The 22,615-nt window shown below is 32.9% G+C and overlaps 7 non-coding genes across 7 annotated transcripts; all 7 read left to right on the forward strand.

The window, feature by feature from the left end:
* The first annotated feature begins 10,100 nt into the window (after positions 1–10,100).
* trnav-cac (transfer RNA valine (anticodon CAC)) lies at positions 10,101–10,173 on the forward strand. The gene has a single exon. It is a non-coding gene; the product is annotated as a tRNA-Val (tRNA).
* A 1,902-nt stretch (positions 10,174–12,075) lies between these two features.
* On the forward strand, positions 12,076–12,148 carry trnav-cac (transfer RNA valine (anticodon CAC)). The gene has a single exon. It is a non-coding gene; the product is annotated as a tRNA-Val (tRNA).
* Positions 12,149–14,026: 1,878 nt separating this feature from the next.
* trnav-cac (transfer RNA valine (anticodon CAC)) lies at positions 14,027–14,099 on the forward strand. The gene has a single exon. It is a non-coding gene; the product is annotated as a tRNA-Val (tRNA).
* Positions 14,100–15,994: 1,895 nt separating this feature from the next.
* On the forward strand, positions 15,995–16,067 carry trnav-cac (transfer RNA valine (anticodon CAC)). The gene has a single exon. It is a non-coding gene; the product is annotated as a tRNA-Val (tRNA).
* Positions 16,068–17,969: 1,902 nt separating this feature from the next.
* Positions 17,970–18,042, forward strand: trnav-cac (transfer RNA valine (anticodon CAC)). Its single transcript has one exon. It is a non-coding gene; the product is annotated as a tRNA-Val (tRNA).
* A 1,863-nt stretch (positions 18,043–19,905) lies between these two features.
* Positions 19,906–19,978, forward strand: trnav-cac (transfer RNA valine (anticodon CAC)). Its single transcript has one exon. It is a non-coding gene; the product is annotated as a tRNA-Val (tRNA).
* Positions 19,979–21,816: 1,838 nt separating this feature from the next.
* Positions 21,817–21,889, forward strand: trnav-aac (transfer RNA valine (anticodon AAC)). The gene has a single exon. It is a non-coding gene; the product is annotated as a tRNA-Val (tRNA).
* Positions 21,890–22,615: the final 726 nt, after the last annotated feature.

The following is a 22,615-nucleotide window of genomic DNA, read 5'->3' on the forward strand; positions in this document are numbered from 1 at the left end:
AAAGATTACATTTAAGTAGACTTATCATAAAATAATTCAGGAATGCTTTATTTATGAATAACCTGGAAATTAGCCCAACTCTGTCCATCCTATAGGGTGAGGAATAAGTGAGCTCAAGGTGGATGGAAGCCTAAGGGTAGACAGAGACTTATTGGGCAGCAATCCGTATGATGTATATAAACCATAGTACGCGGAATGGTCTTATTTACTTTTACCTTTTAGCTTAAAAGTATTTTTTTGAAGGAAAAGCTTAGTATAATAAATTGCTAAAAGAAGTCTTCATGTTAAGAATGAATAGTACACAAACACATTTCCAAAACCATAATAGGTTATTTATGAATAAAGCATTTGTTAATTATTTTATAATAAGTGTACTTTATAGTTATATCAATAATAATAATAACAACAACAACAACAATAATAATAATTACTACAACTACTGTTACTGCTGCTATTTTTATTGTTACATTTATGCAATGCATTTAGAATATTCTTTTATCCAAAAAACTTACAAAAGAGAAAGAAAGCTATTTTCTTTCATATACATGTATATACAGTGTATATACAGTATATATATATATATATATATATATATATATATATATATAATACAAAAAAATGAATTGAATTAAGTTAGGAGTACTGTATATGTAAATAACCGCAAAATGGTTGTGTCTCTTTAAATTAATTGTACGTGTCACGTGCATTACGCTGTGAGGGGTGGGGTAATGAAAAGTAATTAGATCATCAGGGAGAAGCGTGAAGATTTATGTTACTTCTAAGTACATGAAGAAAAATTTTGTTATTTGGTGAATGCAGTTTGTTTCAACTTTATTTTAAACTTAGTACCCTTTGGTAAAGCGGAGCGAGGTATGTGAAGCCCACACATGTTGCATTTTGTACTTTATTTCGAAGTTATATGGGCTCGCTTTGTATTTTATAAGCTCTTCTTGTTAATAAGTTGTTTCAATCTGTTCTTATTCATTTTACTGTTAATTATTATTATTTTTTATGGTTCTTTGTAAATGTGCACCTTATTTATGATATTTATTTGATTATTGTTTCTTTGTGTAGTTTTACGGTGCTGCGCAACTAAAGCTCAATGGCGCTCTGCAAGCGCGAAATAAAAGAGAGATAAGCACCCGTCTGAAGCACTCTGTGTCCCGTTTTTTATCGATACCGAAGGGCAGCTACAGTGAAACTCGATCTATTACATCGCAACCGTCTTCTTCGCGACAACGCAGCACAGCCAGTTCTGCGGGAGCAAGCAGCTGGGGTTCGTGTCGTCATCGCAGAGGTATAAAGAGCAAGGTCGAAAGGTGGCGGTGTTCTGTTGTTTTACGTAGCAGATGCAGAGTGAGACTTTGAGTGTCAAGAGAGTTTACAACGATTATATTTCTACATAAGCTGCTTCAAGTCAACCTGTACTTTGTAAATTTAATTACTCAAAAGGAATAGAGAACATTTCATTTGAAATGAAAGGTTAAATTGCAAAGGACTTCAACGTGAAAGGAATAATTGATGCAAATACAATACATCTATTTCACAATTTAAAATTTGAATTCATAATTTGACTGAAATTTGAGCATCATTTAAAGAAACTTCAATCTATTGTCTATTCAAAGAGATAGTCAGTGCTGAAGTTAATTATACTTTTGTGAAAATTTTTTGGTGGTTTACATTACAAGTTAGAGTTTGAAATTTGTATACACATATTGCTGTTTGTTTCCAATATCCTTTGAGTTTTTACTTACTAGAGGTCTGGTGAGAGTGGTATTAATTACCGCTAAAGTTCTTCCCAGATTATTATGGAAGTTGTGAATGAGGAAGAGTCTATGGAAAGGGATACTGTAGCACAAGCAATTGAGCAAGTAAAAGAGATGTCGCTAAGAGCGGAAGAAATAAGCAATCCATCTGTGCAGCAGATCAGGTCAAGCTCACGCGAAAGAAGCTTTACAGAATAGGGTCTGGAGATGCGCGAACAGGAAGCCAAGAAACAAGAGAAGGCTTTTTATAAAGCTTATAACTATTGGAAGGAGAGCGCAAAGGAGAGTAGATCGAGACTGAAACTTTTCTGTTCACGTGAGAATCTTGAAGGAATACAAAAAGACATTCAAAGCCAACATAATTCAGTTTATCATCATTATAAACCAATACTGCGTAATCATGCCACTTCTCCTGACATTGTCAAACGTATGGATGCTTGTGCCGCACTGACTGGTGAGATCAGTGATCTTGTAAGTAAACGGCTTGAAATAATAGATGAAGATTACAATGAAGAGCTTGTAAAGGAAAGAGTGAGACAAGTTCTAAATAAGGACGAGTATGAATCTATCTTTGGATGCACAAAAACAAACACAGTCATTTCAGAGTCATCGCTAGGATCAAGCAAACAGTCAAAGACCTCTTCCAGGATTTCAAGCAAACGAGCTGATGCAGAGGCAGAACTTGCAGCCAAACAAGAGCAAGCTAAAGCTATGCAAGGAATCCATGATCAGCAAGCGAAGCTTAACAGAATGGAGAGCGATTGGAAGTGTTGTGAAGCTAAAATGCTTGCGGAAATAAAGCAAAAGGAGATGGAAATGCACCTAAAGCTAGAAAAGGAGAGAAAAAGGTTGCATCAGTTGCAAGTAGATAAAGAAGTAAAAGTGGCGGCAGCTCGTGTAAAAGTGTATAAGAATCTTGAAGGCATCGTTGAAGGTGGTGATGAAGAAATAGACCCTAGGACTCACATTGGTTGTCAAAGGACAGAGCCTACATTTCAGCTAAACCCAGAAACTGAATCTTTTCTACCTCAGCAGACATTCTTCGAAGAGCGTGAATTACAGCCATCTCAGGAAAATGTTGCTCTAGCTCAAGCCATAGCAGACTCACTAAGCACACATCGACTACCTGTTCCTGAACCCACTATCTTTGCTGGCGATCCTTTGAAATTTATAGATTGGAAGATGTCATTCATGGCCCTTATTGATCGAAAGCCCATCCCACCTGGGGAAAAAATGTTCTACCTTAAGAACTACCTCGCTGGAGAAGCTCGCAAAGCGGTGAAAGGATATTTCTATAGAAATTCAGAGGACGCATACCAAGGTGCATGGAAGGTTTTACTAGACAGGTATGGGAATTCATTTGTACTGCAGAAGGCTTTTCGAGACAAGTTGATGAGATGGCCCAAAATCGGAGCAAATGATCCTCTTGCCCTACGAGACTTCACAGACTTCCTGCAAGGATGTGTTGAGGCAATTCCTCATGTTAAAGGACTTACCATATTAAATGACTGTGAAGAAAATCACAAGTTATTAAAGAAACTTCCTGAATGGATTGTCCGCAAGTGGAATCGAATCATAGTGGAAGAGCTGGATACGTCAGGTGACTATCCAAGTTTCAAATGCTTTGTAGAATTTATGCAGAAGGAAACCAGAATAGCATGTAACCCCATTACTTCCCCACTTTTCATGAACCTGAAGGATTTTGACGAAAGGTTTCCAAGGCGAGCTAAAGCTCTCAGTACAAAGGCTGAAGTGAAGGATTTTGTCTCTAAAAGGTTTGAAACAACCAGCAAGTCAAAGGTGTCATGCTTCGTCTGTAAAGATGAAAAACACAGCATTGCCCAATGTCCTACATTTGCAAAAAGAACTATCGAAGACAAGAAGACTTTCATTCAGGAAAATCACCTCTGCTTTGGGTGTCTTAGGAAAGGACATATTGTGAGAGACTGTAAAAGAAGACATAAATGTGGAACATGTGGCCGAAATCACCCTACTTGCTTGCATGAAGAAAGAGATAAAGTACCTTCGAAAGCATTACAGAAAACCTCTACAGAAGTTCAAGCAAGTCAGGAAGTTCACAAAGTTACGGCCCATGTACTCTCACAAAGCTCTTCTGCTACTTCTAGCATAGTGCCAGTCCTCGTTTCTACAGTGGAAGAGCCACAAAGAAAAGTACTCACTTATGCTCTACTGGACACACAAAGTGACTCTACATTCATTCTGGAAGATCTTCTTGAAGACTTAAATGCAGTCACTCAACCCGTGCAACTTAGACTGAGCACCATGACAGCTGTGGACGTCATCACTGCAAGTAAAAGGGTCAGTGGTCTTCAAGTTAGAGGACTTCGGGCAACAAGCTCTATTTAACTACAGCAAGCATATACTAGAGACTTCATTCCTGTTGACAAGTCCTATATTCCAACCAAGAAAACAGCACTGCAGTGGCCTCATCTCAAACATCTGGCCAATCAATTACCACCACTTCAGAATTGCGAAGTTATGTTATGACTGTTAATCGGTTATGACTGCTCGCTAGCTCTAGCTCCACTTGAAGTCATAATAGGTGGTGAAAATGAACCATTTGCCCAAAGAACTGAGCTTGGTTGGAGTATTATAGGCCTCTCCAATCCACACCTAGACAGACAAGGAAATCAGAGTTTCGTCCATAGAATTGCAGTCAAAGAAATACCTGTCCCATTACCCAACGATGTCTTGAAGATTCTAGAGTTAGATTTTAATGAGAAAGGCTATGAGGATAAAAGTGTGTCCCAAGAGGATGTTCGTTTCATACATCATCTTAGTGCTAACATCAAACAGATGGATAATGGACATTATGAGCTTCCTCTCCCTTTCAAGTGTAGCGGTCGACCCTCACTGCCTAATAACAAAAGATTAGCAATTGCCCGCTTGCAGCATTTAAAGAAAAGGCTCAAGTCTAACAAGCAATACCGTGATCACAATGCGTTTATGGATGAGATATTTAACAAAGGTGAAGCTGAACCAGCCCCAGTGATATCTGAAGGAGAAACTGTGTGGTACATCCCACACCATGGGGTGTACCACCCTCAGAAACCAGATAAACTCAGGGTCGTTTTCGACTGTTCAGCCAAGTTTTGTGGTATATCTCTAAATGATACACATTTGACCGGGCCTGATCTGATTAACTCATTAGTGGGGGTACTATGCCGCTTCAGGAAGGAACTTGTCGCAGTCACTTGTGACATAGAAAAGATGTTTCATCAGTTCTTTGTCCCTCCCGATGATCGCAATTATCTAAGGTTTTTATGGTGGGAGGGTGGAGATTTGGAAAAGGCGCCCAAAGATTATCGCATGGCCGTCCATCTCTTCGGTGCTACATCGTCTCCTGGGTGTGCAAATTTCGCTCTGAAGTACCTGGCACAGCAGCACAAATTCACCCACCCTTCAGCATCAGAGTTTGTTGAAAAGAACTTTTATGTCGATGATGGGTTAACTAGTGTTCATTCAGTCAACGAAGCTAAAGAACTGATCCTTGATGCTCAAATGCTGTGTAAACGTGGAGGCTTGCGACTTCATAAATTTAACTCCAATAAAGAAGATGCTCTTTGTTGTATAGACCCATCAGAAAGGGATATCACATTTAAGTCCATTGACTTGCATCATGAGACAGCACCAACAGGACGTGTACTTGGTATACAGTGGTCAACAAAGAATGATGCTTTTAGCTTCAACATCAACCTTAAAGAACAGCCATCAACTCGTCGTGGTATCTTGTCGGTCATCGCCTCCCTGTATGACCCTGTTGGATTCGTTGCACCATTCATTTTACAGGGAAAGGGTATCCTGCAAGAACTGTGCCGAAGAGGCATAGGATGGGACTAATCTTTCAGATGAGTTATGTTCAAGGTGGGAGGACTGGAAAAGCGGTCTTCAGAAGCTTAAGGAAGTCACCATTCCAAGATGTTATCACCCAAATACTTTCAATGAAATCATCAGAACGGAGCTGCATCACTTCTCTGATGCAAGTAATGCTGGGTATGGAGCCTGCTCTTATCTCCGTTTCATAAATGATAAGAGTAAAGTGCATTGCTGTTTAGTGATGGCAAAGGCCAGAGTTGCACCTACAAAAATCACAAGTATACCTAGATTGGAACTTGCAGCAGCTGTTTTATCTGCAAAGATGAGTGTCATGCTGAAAACGGAGCTTGAAATGAAGATTGATCAAGAATTCTTCTGGTCAGATTCACAGGTCGTTCTAGGCTATATAAACAATGAAGCACGAAGGTTTCATGTATTCGTTGCTAATCGTGTGCAGCTGATAAGGGACGTCACTGATCCAAATCAATGGTGTTATGTTAATACAGCAGAAAATCCAGCAGATCATGCCTCCAGAGGGCTTCATGCCTCTGACATCCCTTCATCGATTTGGCTATCAGGACCCAAATTTCTGTGGGAATCGGAAGTAAGTCCGACACCGTACGACTCTGCCAAACTGCTTGTTGGTGACCCAGAAGTTAAATCAATCCAAACATTTGCGACTACAGCCAGTGACACCACAGATTTTCTCAGTCGTCTTAATCGATTTTCTTCTTAGTCAACTCTTCTGAAGGTTATTGCAAGAATAAAAATGATAAGGATCAAAACAGAAATATCCCAGTGATCATGTGACTGTGGAAGAGCGCCAGAAAGCCGCCGAGGTGGTGATCAAGCTTATCCAGCACGAAGCGTTTCACAAGGAGATAAAACTGATTAAGAACGACAACACTCTTCCAAGTTCTAGTGCGTTGTACGTAGATCCCATATTGGACAAAGGCTTTCTTCGGGTAGGTGGAAGATTGAAAAAGTCAACACTCAGTCAAGATCTGAAACATCCTGTGATCATCCCAAAAGACAGTTGTGTCACCAGGCTAATTTTGTCTCATTACCATGCCAAGATTTGTCATCAGGGTCGTAATCAAACTCAAATGGAGCTTAGAATGAATGGATTTTGGATCATTGGAGGTAGCAAGTCAGTCACCAAGCTGATACATAAATGTGTGCGATGCCGGAAAACTTAGACGACCGACAGAGGAACAACGAATGGCAGAACTACCTGTTGAGCGCACTGAAGTATCTGCTCCCTTCACATTCTGTGGCATGGACTGTTTTGGGCCATTTGTCGTAAAGAGAGCTCGCAAGGAGTACAAAAGATATGGCCTAATATTTACTTGTCTATCATCTCGGGCAGTTCATATCGAAATGATTGAAGATTTATCTACAGATGCCTTCATTAGTGCGTTGAGGTGCTTCATCAGCCTTAGAGGAGCAGTATGCAAGCTTCATTGTGACCATGGTACTAACTTTGTGGGAGCCCGAAATGAGCTCAAAGAATCACTGAAACAAGTTGACACCAAAGCTCTGGAAGTCTTTCTCTCTGAGAAACAATGCGAGTTTGTTTTTAATGCTCCTTCTGCAAGTCACGCCGGAGGCATCTGGGAGCGTCAGATACGAACTGTGCGTAATGTACTTAATGCCACACTTGCTCAGTGTCCAGGGAGACTTGACGATGCTTCATTAAGAACGCTGTTCTATGAGGCAATGGCTATAATTAATAGCCGTCCACTAACGGTAGATGGCATCAATGATCCAAATTCACTCGAGCCTCTAACCCCAAACCACTTAATACTTATGAAGTCTGATGTTGCACTTCCACCTCCAGGAAAATTTGTTAAAGAAGACATGTATGCTACGAAACGATGGCGTAGAGTTCAATACTTGGTTGAGCAGTTCTGGAGTCGCTGAAAGAAAGAATATCTTCTTAACATTTCAACGCGACAAAGGTGGCATTCTCCTCGGCGGAACGTCAGAGTAAATGATGTTGTAATCATCAAAGAGGACATGCTGCCAAGAAGTCAATGGCAGTTGGGTAGAGTGATTGAAGCTGTCAAAGAGAGTGATGGATTTGTTCGGCGAGTTAAGGTAAAATTAGGACAACGAAAACTCACTGGCAAACGTGATCAACCCTCCAAACCCACAATCGTCGAAAGGCCCATCCAGAAATTGGTGGTACTTCTTGAAGAAGAGTAAATAATACCTTGGTTGATACCCTCACATCAGACCAAATTGTTTTCAAAATGCTTTCTAGTCATTACGTACATTTAATAAGGGTGGTCATATTGAGTTTCAAAATCATGTTCTGATTCATTTGCAGTTTGTTTGTTGATTTATTATAACACGATTGGTGGGAGTGTAAATGACCGCAAAATGGTTGTGTCTCTTTAAATTAATTGTACGTGTCATGTGCATTACGCTGTGAGGGGTGGGGTAATGAAAAGTAATTAGATCATCAGGGAGAAGCGTGAAGATTTATGTTACTTCTAAGTACATGAAGAAAAATTTTGTTATTTGGTGAATGCAGTTTGTTTCAACTTTATTTTAAACTTAGTACCCTTTGGTAAAGCGGAGCGAGGTATGTGAAGCCGACACATGTTGCATTTTGTACTTTATATCGAAGTTATATGGGCTCGCTTTATATGTCATAAGCTCTTCTTGTTAATAAGTTGTTTCAATCTGTTCTTATTCATTTTACTGTTAATTATTATTATTTTTTATGGTTCTTTGTAAATGTGCACCTTATTTATGATATTTATTTGATTATTGTTTCTTTGTGTAGTTTCACGGTGCTACGCAACTAAAGCTCAATGGCGCTCTGCAAGCGCGAAATAAAAGAGAGATAAGCACCCGTCTGAAGCACTCTGTGTCCCGTTTTTTATCGATACCGAAGGGCAGCTACAGTATATTTGATATTACAGTATATTTGAATTACTACAACTACTATTACTGCTGCTATTTTTATTGTTACATTTACGCAATGCATTTAGAATATTCTTTTATCCAAAAAACTTACAAAAGAGAAAGAAAGCTATTTTCTTTCATATACATGTATATACAGTATATATATATATATATATATATATATATATATAATACAAAAAAATGAATTGAATTAAGTTAGGAGTACTGTATATTCTAATTCATAGCGTGAATGTAACAATAACAATACTAGTAGTAGGCTAGTAGTAGTAATAACAACAATAACAACAACAACAACTACAATAATAATAATAATAATAATAATAATAATAATTATTATTATTATTATAATAATAATAATAATAATAATTATTATTATTATTATTATTATTATTTTATAACTATAAAAGATTACATTTAAGTAGACTTATCATAAAATAATTCAGAAATGCTTTATTTATAAATAACCTGGAAATTAGCCCAACTCTGTCCATCCTATAGGGTGAGGAATAAGTGAGCTCAAGGTGGATGGAAGCCTAAGGGTAGACAGAGACTTATTGGGCAGCAATCCGTATGATGTATATAAACCCTAGCTTTATAGTTTTATTATTAATTCTAATACGTTTAGCTTAAAAGTATTTTTTTGAAGGAAAAGCTTCGTATAATAAATTGCTAAAAGAAGTCTTCATGTTAAGAATGAAGAGTACACAAACACATTTCCAAAACCATAATAGGTTATTTATGAATAAAGCATTTGTTAATTATTTTATAATAAGTGTACTTTATAGTTATATCAATAACAACAACAACAACAACAATAATAATAATAATTAGTACAACTACTATTACTGCTGCTATTTTTATTGTTACATTTACGCAATGCATTTAGAATATTCTTTTATCCAAAAAACTTACAAAAGAGAAAGAAAGCTATTTTCTTTCATATGCATGTATATACAGTATATATATATATATATATATATATATATATATATATATAATACAAAAAAATGAATTGAATTAAGTTAGGAGTACTGTATATTTGATTTGCAGTTGTAAAACCCCCAAAAAAATAAATGCAAGAAGTTATTATATATTCTGACCGCTAGATGGAGACGTTGTACATTATCCAAAATTAATTCTAAGAACGAGCTAGACTTTTATTTGTAGCTTTATGTTGTTGTTGGTTAACGAGAAGTCTGCCAGTGTGAACTGCTCATCTTTGTGTTGTGAATATCCTAACCAGTCACCGTGTTAACTTAGATGTAGTCTACTTTTAAATCTAAAAAAAAAAAAAAAATTAATGGTTATTTTAAGACAAGAAGATCAGCTGTGCTGGAACAGGTTTTGCAAGCACAGTATTGTCAAGTGCATTTCCAAAATCCATTAAGCACAATAGTGAAACTGGCTTTCGTGAAGGTTGAAAGTTACAGGGATTTTGATCAGAAGGTTGTGCTCCGGCCCCAGCATTGTCAAGTTGCCACTGTTGAGCCCTTGAGCAAAAACCTTAAACCTATCTGTAAATAAATAAATAAATAATCTAATTAATTATTAAATTTCATAGTTCCCGTAGTGTAGTGGTTATCACGTTCGCCTCACACGCGAAAGGTCCTCGGTTCGAAACCGGGCGGGAACTCATTATTTATTCTAGAAGTGTTCTCATTAGCTGTTTCATCGTTCACCTGCACTTGGAAATCAGAAAGAAATTAATGCAAAAAGATAGAAAAGTCTCTGTATTCCGACCACTAGCCATTATAGAGTTAAGCAATTCTAAGAATTCATTCCATGTTTATAAGGGGAAACCTGCATAGATGATGACTGACTATGATTACTGAATATTTCTGCACATTATTATCTTTATTCTATGCAACCTTTATGCCATTTTAGATTACCAAGCAGTAGAAATTTTGCCACCAGACTGGAGTCATTTTAAACTGCTCATAGGTTCATTTGAGTTTTTCTTAAAAACTTGTTTTTTTTATAATAAAAAAAAACGGAGATTTGATAAAAAAAAAACCTACTACGTATAATACTATGATTTAATAAGAATGATTTGCAATAAAATCTTGTGATAATCAGCACATTATTATTATTATTATTATTATTATTATCCAATAAACCTGGCAGTGTGTATTATGACAGACTGTTGACTTTTTTGATCCTCTTTTGTAAAGTTTTGGATAAAAGCTTATTCTAATTCATAGCGTGAATGTAACAATAACAATACTAGTAGTAGGCTAGTAGTAGTAATAACAACAATAACAACAATAACAACAACAACAACTACAATAATAATAATAATTATAATAATAATAATAATTATTATTATTATTATTATTATTATTTTATAACTATGAAAGATTACATTTAAGTAGACTTATCATAAAATAATTCAGAAATGCTTTATTTATAAATAACCTGGAAATTAGCCCAACTCTGTCCATCCTATAGGGTGAGGAATAAGTGAGCTCAAGGTGGATGGAAGCCTAAGGGTAGACAGAGACTGTCATTGGGCAGCAATCCGTATGATGTATATAAACCCTAGCTTTATAGTTTTATTATTAATTCTAATACGTTTAGCTTAAAAGTATTTTTTTGAAGGAAAAGCTTAGTATAATAAATTGCTAAAAGAAGTCTTCATGTTAAGAATGAAGAGTACACAAACACATTTCCAAAACCATAATAGGTTATTTATGAATAAAGCATTTGTTAATTATTTTATAATAAGTGTACTTTATAGTTATATCAATAATAATAACAACAACAACAACAACAACAACAACAATAATAATAATAATTACTACAACTACTATTACTGCTGCTATTTTTATTGTTACATTTACGCAATGCATTTAGAATATTCTTTTATCCAAAAAACTTACAAAAGAGAAAGAAAGCTATTTTCTTTCATATACATGTATATACAGTATATATATATATATATATATATATATATATATATATATATATATAAAATACAAAAAAATGATTTGAATTAAGTTAGGAGTACTGTATATTTGATTTGCAGTTGTAAAACCCCCCAAAAAATAAATGCAAGAAGTTATTATATATTCTGACCGCTAGATGGAGACGTTGTACATTATCCAAAATTAATTCTAAGAACGAGCTAGACTTTTATTTGTAGCTTTATGTTGTTGTTGGTTAACGAGAAGTCTGCCAGTGTGAACTGCTCATCTTTGTGTTGTGAATATCCTAACCAGTCACCGTGTTAACTTAGATGTAGTCTACTTTTAAATCTAAAAAAAAAAAAAAATGTAATGGTTATTTTAAGACAAGAAGATCAGCTGTGCTGGAACAGGTTTTGCAAGCACAGTATTGTCAAGTGCATTTCCAAAATCCATTAAGCACAATAGTGAAACTGGCTTTCGTGAAGGTTGAAAGTTACAGGGATTTTGATCAGAAGGTTGTGCTCCGGCCCCAGCATCGTCAAGTTGCCACTGTTGAGCCCTTGAGCAAAAACCTTAAACCTATCTGTAAATAAATAAATAAATAATCTAATTAATTATTAAATTTCATAGTTCCCGTAGTGTAGTGGTTATCACGTTCGCCTCACACGCGAAAGGTCCTCGGTTCGAAACCGGGCGGGAACTTATTATTTATTCTAGAAGTGTTCTCATTAGCTGTTTCATCGTTCACCTGCACTTGGAAATCAGAAAGAAATTAATGCAAAAAGATAGAAAAGTCTCTGTATTCCGACCACTAGCCATTATAGAGTTAAACAATTCTAAGAATTCATTCCATGTTTATAAGGGGAAACCCGCATAGATGATGACTGACTATGATTAGTGAATATTTCTGCACATTATTATCTTTATTCTATGCAACCTTTATGCCATTTTAGATTACCAAGCAGTAGAAATTTTGCCACCAGACTGGAGTCATTTTAAACTGCTCATAGGTTCATTTGAGTTTTTCTTAAAAACTTGTTTTTTTTATAAAAAAAAACGGAGATTTGATTAAAAAAAAACTACTACGTATAATACTATGATTTAATAAGAATGATTTGCAATAAAATCTAGTGATAATCAGCACATTATTATTATTATTATTATTATTATTATTATCCAATAAACCTGGCAGTGTGTATTATGACAGACTGTTGACTTGTTTGATCCTCTTTTGTAAATTTTTGGATAAAAGCTTATTCTAATTCATAGCGTAAATGTAACAATAAAAATACTAGTAGTAGGCTAGTAGTAGTAATAACAACAATAACAACAATAACAACAACAACAACTACAATAATAATAATAATTATAATAATAATAATAATTATTATTATTATTATTATTTTATAACTATGAAAGATTACATTTAAGTAGACTTATCATAAAATAATTCAGAAATGCTTTATTTATAAATAACCTGGAAATTAGCCCAACTCTGTCCATCCTATAGGGTGAGGAATAAGTGAGCTCAAGGTGGATGGAAGCCTAAGGGTAGACAGAGACTGTCATTGGGCAGCAATCCGTATGATGTATATAAACCCTAGCTTTATAGTTTTATTATTAATTCTAATACGTTTAGCTTAAAAGTATTTTTTTGAAGGAAAAGCTTAGTATAATAAATTGCTAAAAGAAGTCTTCATGTTAAGAATGAAGAGTACACAAACACATTTCCAAAACCATAATAGGTTATTTATGAATAAAGCATTTGTTAATTATTTTATAATAAGTGTACTTTATAGTTATATCAATAATAATAACAACAACAACAATAATAATAATAATTACTACAACTACTATTACTGCTGCTATTTTTATTGTTACATTTACGCAATGCATTTAGAATATTCTTTTATCCAAAAAACTTACAAAAGAGAAAGAAAGCTATTTTCTTTCATATACATGTATATACAGTATATATATATATATATATATATATATATATATATAAAATACAAAAAAATGATTTGAATTAAGTTAGGAGTACTGTATATTTGATTTGCAGTTGTAAAACCCCCAAAAAAATAAATGCAAGAAGTTATTATATATTCTGACCGCTAGATGGAGACGTTGTACATTATCCAAAATTAATTCTAAGAACGAGCTAGACTTTTATTTGTAGCTTTATGTTGTTGTTGGTTAACGAGAAGTCTGCCAGTGTGAACTGCTCATCTTTGTGTTGTGAATATCCTAACCAGTCACCGTGTTAACTTAGATGTAGTCTACTTTTAAATCTAAAAAAAAAAAAAAATGTAATGGTTATTTTAAGACAAGAAGATCAGCTGTGCTGGAACAGGTTTTGCAAGCACAGTATTGTCAAGTGCATTTCCAAAATCCATTAAGCACAATAGTGAAACTGGCTTTCGTGAAGGTTGAAAGTTACAGGGATTTTGATCAGAAGGTTGTGCTCCGGCCCCAGCATCGTCAAGTTGCCACTGTTGAGCCCTTGAGCAAAAACCTTAAACCTATCTGTAAATAAATAAATAAATAAATAAATAATCTAATTAATTATTAAATTTCATAGTTCCCGTAGTGTAGTGGTTATCACGTTCGCCTCACACGCGAAAGGTCCTCGGTTCGAAACCGGGCGGGAACTTATTATTTATTCTAGAAGTGTTCTCATTAGCTGTTTCATCGTTCACCTGCACTTGGAAATCAGAAAGAAATTAATGCAAAAAGATAGAAAAGTCTCTGTATTCCGACCACTAGCCATTATAGAGTTAAGCAATTCTAAGAATTCATTCCATGTTTATAAGGGGAAACCCGCATAGATGATGACTGACTATGATTAGTGAATATTTCTGCACATTATTATCTTTATTCTATGCAACCTTTATGCCATTTTAGATTACCAAGCAGTAGAAATTTTGCCACCAGACTGGAGTAATTTTAAACTGCTCATAGGTTCATTTGAGTTTTTCTTAAAAACTTGTTTTTTGTTATTAAAAAAAACGGAGATTTGATTAAAAAAAAACTACTACGTATAATACTATGATTTAATAAGAATGATTTGCAATAAAATCTTGTGATAATCAGCACATTATTATTATTATTATTATTATTATTATCCAATAAACCTGGCAGTGTGTATTATGACAGACTGTTGACTTTTTTGATCCTCTTTTGTAAAGTTTTGGATAAAAGCTTATTCTAATTCATAGCGTGAATGTAACAATAACAATACTAGTAGTAGGCTAGTAGTAGTAATAACAACAATAACAACAATAACAACAACAACAACTACAATAATAATAATAATTATAATAATAATAATAATTATTATTATTATTATTATTATTATTATTATTTTATAACTATGAAAGATTACATTTAAGTAGACTTATCATAAAATAATTCAGAAATGCTTTATTTATAAATAACCTGGAAATTAGCCCAACTCTGTCCATCCTATAGGGTGAGGAATAAGTGAGCTCAAGGTGGATGGAAGCCTAAGGGTAGACAGAGACTGTCATTGGGCAGCAATCCGTATGATGTATATAAACCCTAGCTTTATAGTTTTATTATTAATTCTAATACGTTTAGCTTAAAAGTATTTTTTTGAAGGAAAAGCTTAGTATAATAAATTGCTAAAAGAAGTCTTCATGTTAAGAATGAAGAGTACACAAACACATTTCCAAAACCATAATAGGTTATTTATGAATAAAGCATTTGTTAATTATTTTATAATAAGTGTACTTTATAGTTATATCAATAATAATAACAACAACAACAACAACAACAACAATAATAATAATAATTACTACAACTACTATTACTGCTGCTATTTTTATTGTTACATTTACGCAATGCATTTAGAATATTCTTTTATCCAAAAAACTTACAAAAGAGAAAGAAAGCTATTTTCTTTCATATACATGTATATACAGTATATATATATATATATATATATATATATATATATATATAAAATACAAAAAAATGATTTGAATTAAGTTAGGAGTACTGTATATTTGATTTGCAGTTGTAAAACCGCCAAATAAATAAATGCAAGAAGTTATTATATATTCTGACCGCCAGATGGAGACGTTGTACATTATCCAAAATTAATTCTAAGAACGATCTAGACTTTTATTTGTAGCTTTATGTTGTTGTTGGTTAACGAGAAGTCTGCCAGTGTGAACTGCTCATCTTTGTGTTGTGAATATCCTAACCAGTCACCGTGTTAACTTAGATGTAGTCTACTTTTAAATCTAAAAAAAAAAAAAAATGTAATGATTATTTTAAGACAAGAAGATCAGCTGTGCTGGAACAGGTTTTGCAAGCACAGTATTGTCAAGTGCATTTCCAAAATCCATTAAGCACAATAGTGAAACTGGCTTTCGTGAAGGTTGAAAGTTACAGGGATTTTGATCAGAAGGTTGTGCTCCGGCCCCACATTGTCAAGTTGCCACTGTTGAGCCCTTGAGCAAAAACCTTAAACCTATCTGTAAATAAATAAATAAATAATCTAATTAATTATTAAGTTTCATAGTTCCTGTAGTGTAGTGGTTATCACGTTCGCCTCACACGCGAAAGGTCCTCGGTTCGAAACCGGGCGGGAACTTATTATTTATTCTAGAAGTGTTCTCATTAGCTGTTTCATCGTTCACCTGCACTTGGAAATCACAAAGAAATGAATGCAAAAAGATAGAAAAGTCTCTGTATTCTGACCACTAGCCATTATAGAGTTAAGCAATTCTAAGAATTAATTCCATGTTTATAAGGGGAAACCCGCATAGATGATGACTGACTATGATTAGTGAATATTTCTGCACATTATTATCTTTATTCTATGCAACCTTTATGCCATTTTAGATTACCAAGCAGTAGAAATTTTGCCACCAGACTGGAGTAATTTTAAACTGCTCATAGGTTCATTTGAGTTTTTCTTAAAAACTTGTTTTTTGTTATTAAAAAAAACGGAGATTTGATAAAAAAAAAACTACTACGTATAATACTATGATTTAATAAGAATGATTTGCAATAAAATCTTGTGATAATCAGCATATTATTATTATTATTATTATTATTATTATTATTATCCAATAAACCTGGCAGTGTGTATTATGACAGACTGTTGACTTTTTTGATCCTCTTTTGTAAAGTTTTGGATAAAAGCTTATTCTAATTCATAGCGTGAATGTAACAATAACAATACTAGTAGTAGGCTAGTAGTAGTAATAACAACAATAACAACAATAACAACAACAACAACTACAATAATAATAATTATAATTATTATTATTATTATTATTATTATTATTATTATTATTATTTTATAACTAGGAAAGATTACATTTAAGTAGACTTATCATAAAATAATTCAGAAATGCTTTATTTATAAATAACCTGGAAATTAGCCCAACTCTGTCCATCCTATAGGGTGAGGAATAAGTGAGCTCAAGGTGGATGGAAGCCTAAGGGTAGACAGAGACTGTCATTGGGCAGCAATCCGTATGATGTATATAAACCCTAGCTTTATAGTTTTATTATTAATTCTAATACGTTAAGCTTAAAAGTATTTTTTTGAAGGAAAAGCTTTGTATAATAAATTGCTAAAAGAAGTCTTCATGTTAAGAATGAATAGTACACAAACACATTTCCAAAACCATAATAGGTTATTTATGAATAAAGCATTTGTTAATTATTTTATAATAAGTGTACTTTATAGTTATATCAATAATAATAATAACAACAACAACAATAATAATAATAATAATAATAATAATAAATACTACAACTACTATTACTGCTGCTATTTTTATTGTTACATTTACGCAATGCATTTAGAATATTCTTTTATCCAAATAACGTACAAAAGAGAAAGAAAGCTATTTTCTTTCATATACATGTATATACAGTATATATATATATATATATATATATATATATATATATATATAATACAAAAAAATGATTTGAATTAAGTTAGGAGTACTGTATATTTGATTTGCAGTTGTAAAACCCCCAAAAAAATAAATGCAAGAAGTTATTATATATTCTGACCGCTAGATGGAGACGTTGTACATTATCCAAAATTAATTCTAAGAACGAGCTAGACTTTTATTTGTAGCTTTATGTTGTTGTTGGTTAACGAGAAGTCTGCCAGTGTGAACTGCTCATCTTTGTGTTGTGAATATCCTAACCAGTCACCGTGTTAACTTAGATGTAGTCTACTTTTAAATCTAAAAAAAAAAAAAAATGTAATGGTTATTTTAAGACAAGAAGATCAGCTGTGCTGGAACAGGTTTTGCAAGCACAGTATTGTCAAGTGCATTTCCAAAATCCATTAAGCACAATAGTGAAACTGGCTTTCGTGAAGGTTGAAAGTTACAGGGACTTTGATCAGAAGGTTGTGCTCCGGCCCCAGCATTGTCAAGTTGCCACTGTTGAGCCCTTGATCAAAAACCTTAAACCTATCTGTAAATAAATAAATAAATAATCTAATTAATTATTAAATTTCATAGTTCCCGTAGTGTAGTGGTTATCACGTTCGCCTCACACGCGAAAGGTCCTCGGTTCGAAACCGGGCGGGAACTTATTATTTATTCTAGAAGTGTTCTCATTAGATGTTTCATCGTTCACCTGCACTTGGAAATCAGAAAGAAATTAATGCAAAAAGATAAAAAAGTCTCTGTATTCTGACCACTAGCCATTATAGAGTTAAGCAATTCTAAGAATTAATTCCATGTTTATAAGGGGAAACCCGCATAGATGATGACTGACTATGATTAGTGAATATTTTTGCACATTATTATCTTTATTCTATGCAACCTTTATGCCATTTTAGATTACCAAGCAGTAGAAATTTTGCCACCAGACTGGAGTCATTTTAAACTGCTCATAGGTTCATTTGAGTTTTTCTTAAAAACTTGTTTTTTGTTATTAAAAAAAACGGAGATTTGATTTAAAAAAAACTACTACGTATAATACTATGATTTAATAAGAATGATTTGCAATAAAATCTTGTGATAATCAGCACATTATTATTATTATTATTATTATTATTATCCAATAAACCTGGCAGTGTGTATTATGACAGACTGTTGACTTTTTTGATCCTCTTTTGTAAAGTTTTGGATAAAAGCTTATTCTAATTCATAGCGTGAATGTAACAATAACAATACTAGTAGTAGGCTAGTAGTAGTAATAACAACAATAACAACAATAACAACAACAACAACTACAACAATAATAATAAGTATAATTATTATTATTATTATTATTATTATTATTATTATTATTATTTTATAACTATGAAAGATTACATTTAAGTAGACTTATCATAAAATAATTCAGAAATGCTTTATTTATAAATAACCTGGAAATTAGCCCAACTCTGTCCATCCTATAGGGTGAGGAATAAGTGAGCTCAAGGTGGATGGAAGCCTAAGGGTAGACAGAGACTGTCATTGGGCAGCAATCCGTATGATGTATATAAACCCTAGCTTTATAGTTTTAATATTAATTCTAATACGTTAAGCTTAAAAGTATTTTTTTGAAGGAAAAGCTTCGTATAATAAATTGCTAAAAGAAGTCTTCATGTTAAGAATGAAGAGTACACAAACACATTTCCAAAACCATAATAGGTTATTTATGAATAAAGCATTTCTGAATTATTTTATAATAAGTGTAATTTTATAGTTATATCAATAATAATAATAACAACAACAACAACAACAATAATAATAATTACTACAACTACTATTACTGCTGCTATTTTTATTGTTACATTTACGCAATGCATTTAGAATATTCTTTTATCCAAAAAACTTACAAAAGAGAAAGAAAGCTATTTTCTTTCATATACATGTATATACAGTATATATATATATATATATAATACAAAAAATGATTTGAATTAAGTTAGGAGTACTGTATATTTGATTTGCAGTTGTAAAACCCCCAAAAAAATAAATGCAAGAAGTTATTATATATTCTGACCGCTAGATGGAGACGTTGTACATTATCCAAAATTAATTCTAAGAACGAGCTAGACTTTTATTTGTAGCTTTATGTTGTTGTTGGTTAACGAGAAGTCTGCCAGTGTGAACTGCTCATCTTTGTGTTGTGAATATCCTAACCAGTCACCGTGTTAACTTAGATGTAGTCTACTTTTAAATCTAAAAAAAAAAAAATGTAATGGTTATTTTAAGACAAGAAGATCAGCTGTGCTGGAACAGGTTTTGCAAGCACAGTATTGTCAAGTGCATTTCCAAAATCCATTAAGCACAATAGTGAAACTGGCTTTCGTGAAGGTTGAAAGTTACAGGGATTTTGATCAGAAGGTTGTGCTCCGGCCCCAGCATTGTCAAGTTGCCACTGTTGAGCCCTTGAGCAAAAACCTTAAACCTATCTGTAAATAAATAAATAAATAATCTAATTAATTATTAAATTTCATAGTTCCCGTAGTGTAGTGGTTATCACGTTCGCCTCACACGCGAAAGGTCCTCGGTTCGAAACCGGGCGGGAACTTATTATTTATTCTAGAAGTGTTCTCATTAGCTGTTTCATCGTTCACCTGCACTTGGAAATCAGAAAGAAATTAATGCAAAAAGATAGAAAAGTCTCTGTATTCCGACCACTAGCCATTATAGAGTTAAGCAATTCTAAGAATTCATTCCATGTTTATAAGGGGAAACCCGCATAGATGATGACTGACTATGATTAGTGAATATTTCTGCACATTATTATCTTTATTCTATGCAACCTTTATGCCATTTTAGATTACCAAGCAGTAGAAATTTTGCCACCAGACTGGAGTAATTTTAAACTGCTCATAGGTTCATTTGAGTTTTTCTTAAAAACTTGTTTTTTGTTATTAAAAAAAACGGAGATTTGATCAAAAAAAAAAAAAACTACTACGTATAATACTATGATTTAATAAGAATGATTTGCAATAAAATCTTGTGATAATCAGCACATTATTATTATTATTATTATTATTATTATCCAATAAACCTGGCAGTGTGTATTATGACAGACTGTTGACTTTTTTGATCCTCTTTTGTAAATTTTTGGATAAAAGCTTATTCTAATTCATAGCGTAAATGTAACAATAACAATACTAGTAGTAGGCTAGTAGTAGTTATAACAACAATAACAACAACAACAACTACAACAATAATAATAAGTATAATAATAATAATAATAATTATTATTATTATTATTATTTTATAACTATAAAAGATTACATTTAAGTAGACTTATCATAAAATAATTTAGAAATGCTTTATTTATAAATAACCTGGAAATTAGCCCAACTCTGTCCATCCTATAGGGTGAGGAATAAGTGAGCTCAAGGTGGATGGAAGCCTAAGGGTAGACAGAGACTGTCATTGGGCAGCAATCCGTATGATGTATATAAACCATAGCTTTATAGTTTTATTATTAATTCTAATACTTTTAGCTTAAAAGTATTTTTTTGAAGGAAAAGCTTCGTATAATAAATTGCTAAAAGAAGTCTTCATGTTAAGAATGAATAGTACACAAACACATTTCCAAAACCATAATAGGTTATTTATGAATAAAGAATTTGTTAATTATTTTATAATAAGTGTACTTTATAGTTATATCAATAATAATAACAACAACAACAATAATAATAATAATTACTACAACTACTATTACTGCTGCTATTTTTATTGTTACATTTACGCAATGCATTTAGAATATTCTTTTATCCAAAAAACTTACAAAAGAGAAAGAAAGCTATTTTCTTTCATATACATGTATATACAGTATGAATATAATACAAAAAAAATGAATTGAATTAAGTTAGGAGTACTGTATATTTGATTTGCAGTTGTAAAACCCAAAAAAATAAATGCAAGAAGTTATTATATATTCTGACCGCTAGATGGAGACGTTGTACATTATCCAAAATTAATTCTAAGAACGAGCTAGACTTTTATTTGTAGCTTTATGTTGTTGTTGGTTAACGAGAAGTCTGCCAGTGTGAACTGCTCATCTGTGTGTTGTGAATATCCTAACCAGTCACCGTGTTAACTGAGATGTAGTCTACTTTTAAATCTAAAAAAAAAAAAAAATGTAATGGTTATTTTAAGACACGAAGATCAGCTGTGCTGGAACAGGTTTTGCAAGCACAGTATTGTCAAGTGCATTTCCAAAATCCATTAAGCACAATAGTGAAACTGGCTTTCGTGAAGGTTGAAAGTTACAGGGATTTTGATCAGAAGGTTGTGCTCCGGCCCCAGCATCGTCAAGTTGCCACCGTTGAGCCCTTGAGCAAAAACCTTAAACCTATCTGTAAATAAATAAATAAATAATCTAATTAATTATTAAGTTTCATAGTTCCCGTAGTGTAGTGGTTATCACGTTCGCCTAACACGCGAAAGGTCCTCGGTTCGAAACCGGGCGGGAACTTATTATTTATTCTAGAAGTGTTCTCATTAGATGTTTCATCGTTCACCTGCACTTGGAAAACAGAAAGAAATTAATGCAAAAAGATAGAAAAGTCTCTGTATTCTGACCACTAGCCATTATAGAGTTAAGCAATTCTAAGAATTAATTCCATGTTTATAAGGGGAAACCCGCATAGATGATGACTGACTATGATTAGTGAATATTTCTGCACATTATTATCTTTATTCTATGCAACCTTTATGCCATTTTAGATTACCAAGCAGTAGAAATTTTGCCACCAGACTGGAGTAATTTTAAACTGCTCATAGGTTCATTTGAGTTTTTCTTAAAAACTTGTTTTTTGTTATTAAAAAAAACGGAGATTTGATCAAAAAAAAAAAAACTACTACGTATAATACTATGATTTAATAAGAATGATTTGCAATAAAATCTTGTGATAATCAGCACATTATTATTATTATTATTATTATTATTATCCAATAAACCTGGCAGTGTGTATTATGACAGACTGTTGACTTTTTTGATCCTCTTTTGTAAAGTTTTGGATAAAAGCTTATTCTAATTCATAGCGTGAATGTAACAATAACAATACTAGTAGTAGGCTAGTAGTAGTAATAACAACAATAACAACAACAACAACTACAATAATAATAATAATAATAATAATAATAATAATTATTATTATTATTATTATTATTATTTTATAACTATGAAAGATTACATTTA

The sequence above is a fragment of the Clarias gariepinus genome, chromosome 11, assembly GCF_024256425.1.
Source record: "Clarias gariepinus isolate MV-2021 ecotype Netherlands chromosome 11, CGAR_prim_01v2, whole genome shotgun sequence".
In the NCBI taxonomy this organism is placed as follows: domain Eukaryota; kingdom Metazoa; phylum Chordata; class Actinopteri; order Siluriformes; family Clariidae; genus Clarias; species Clarias gariepinus.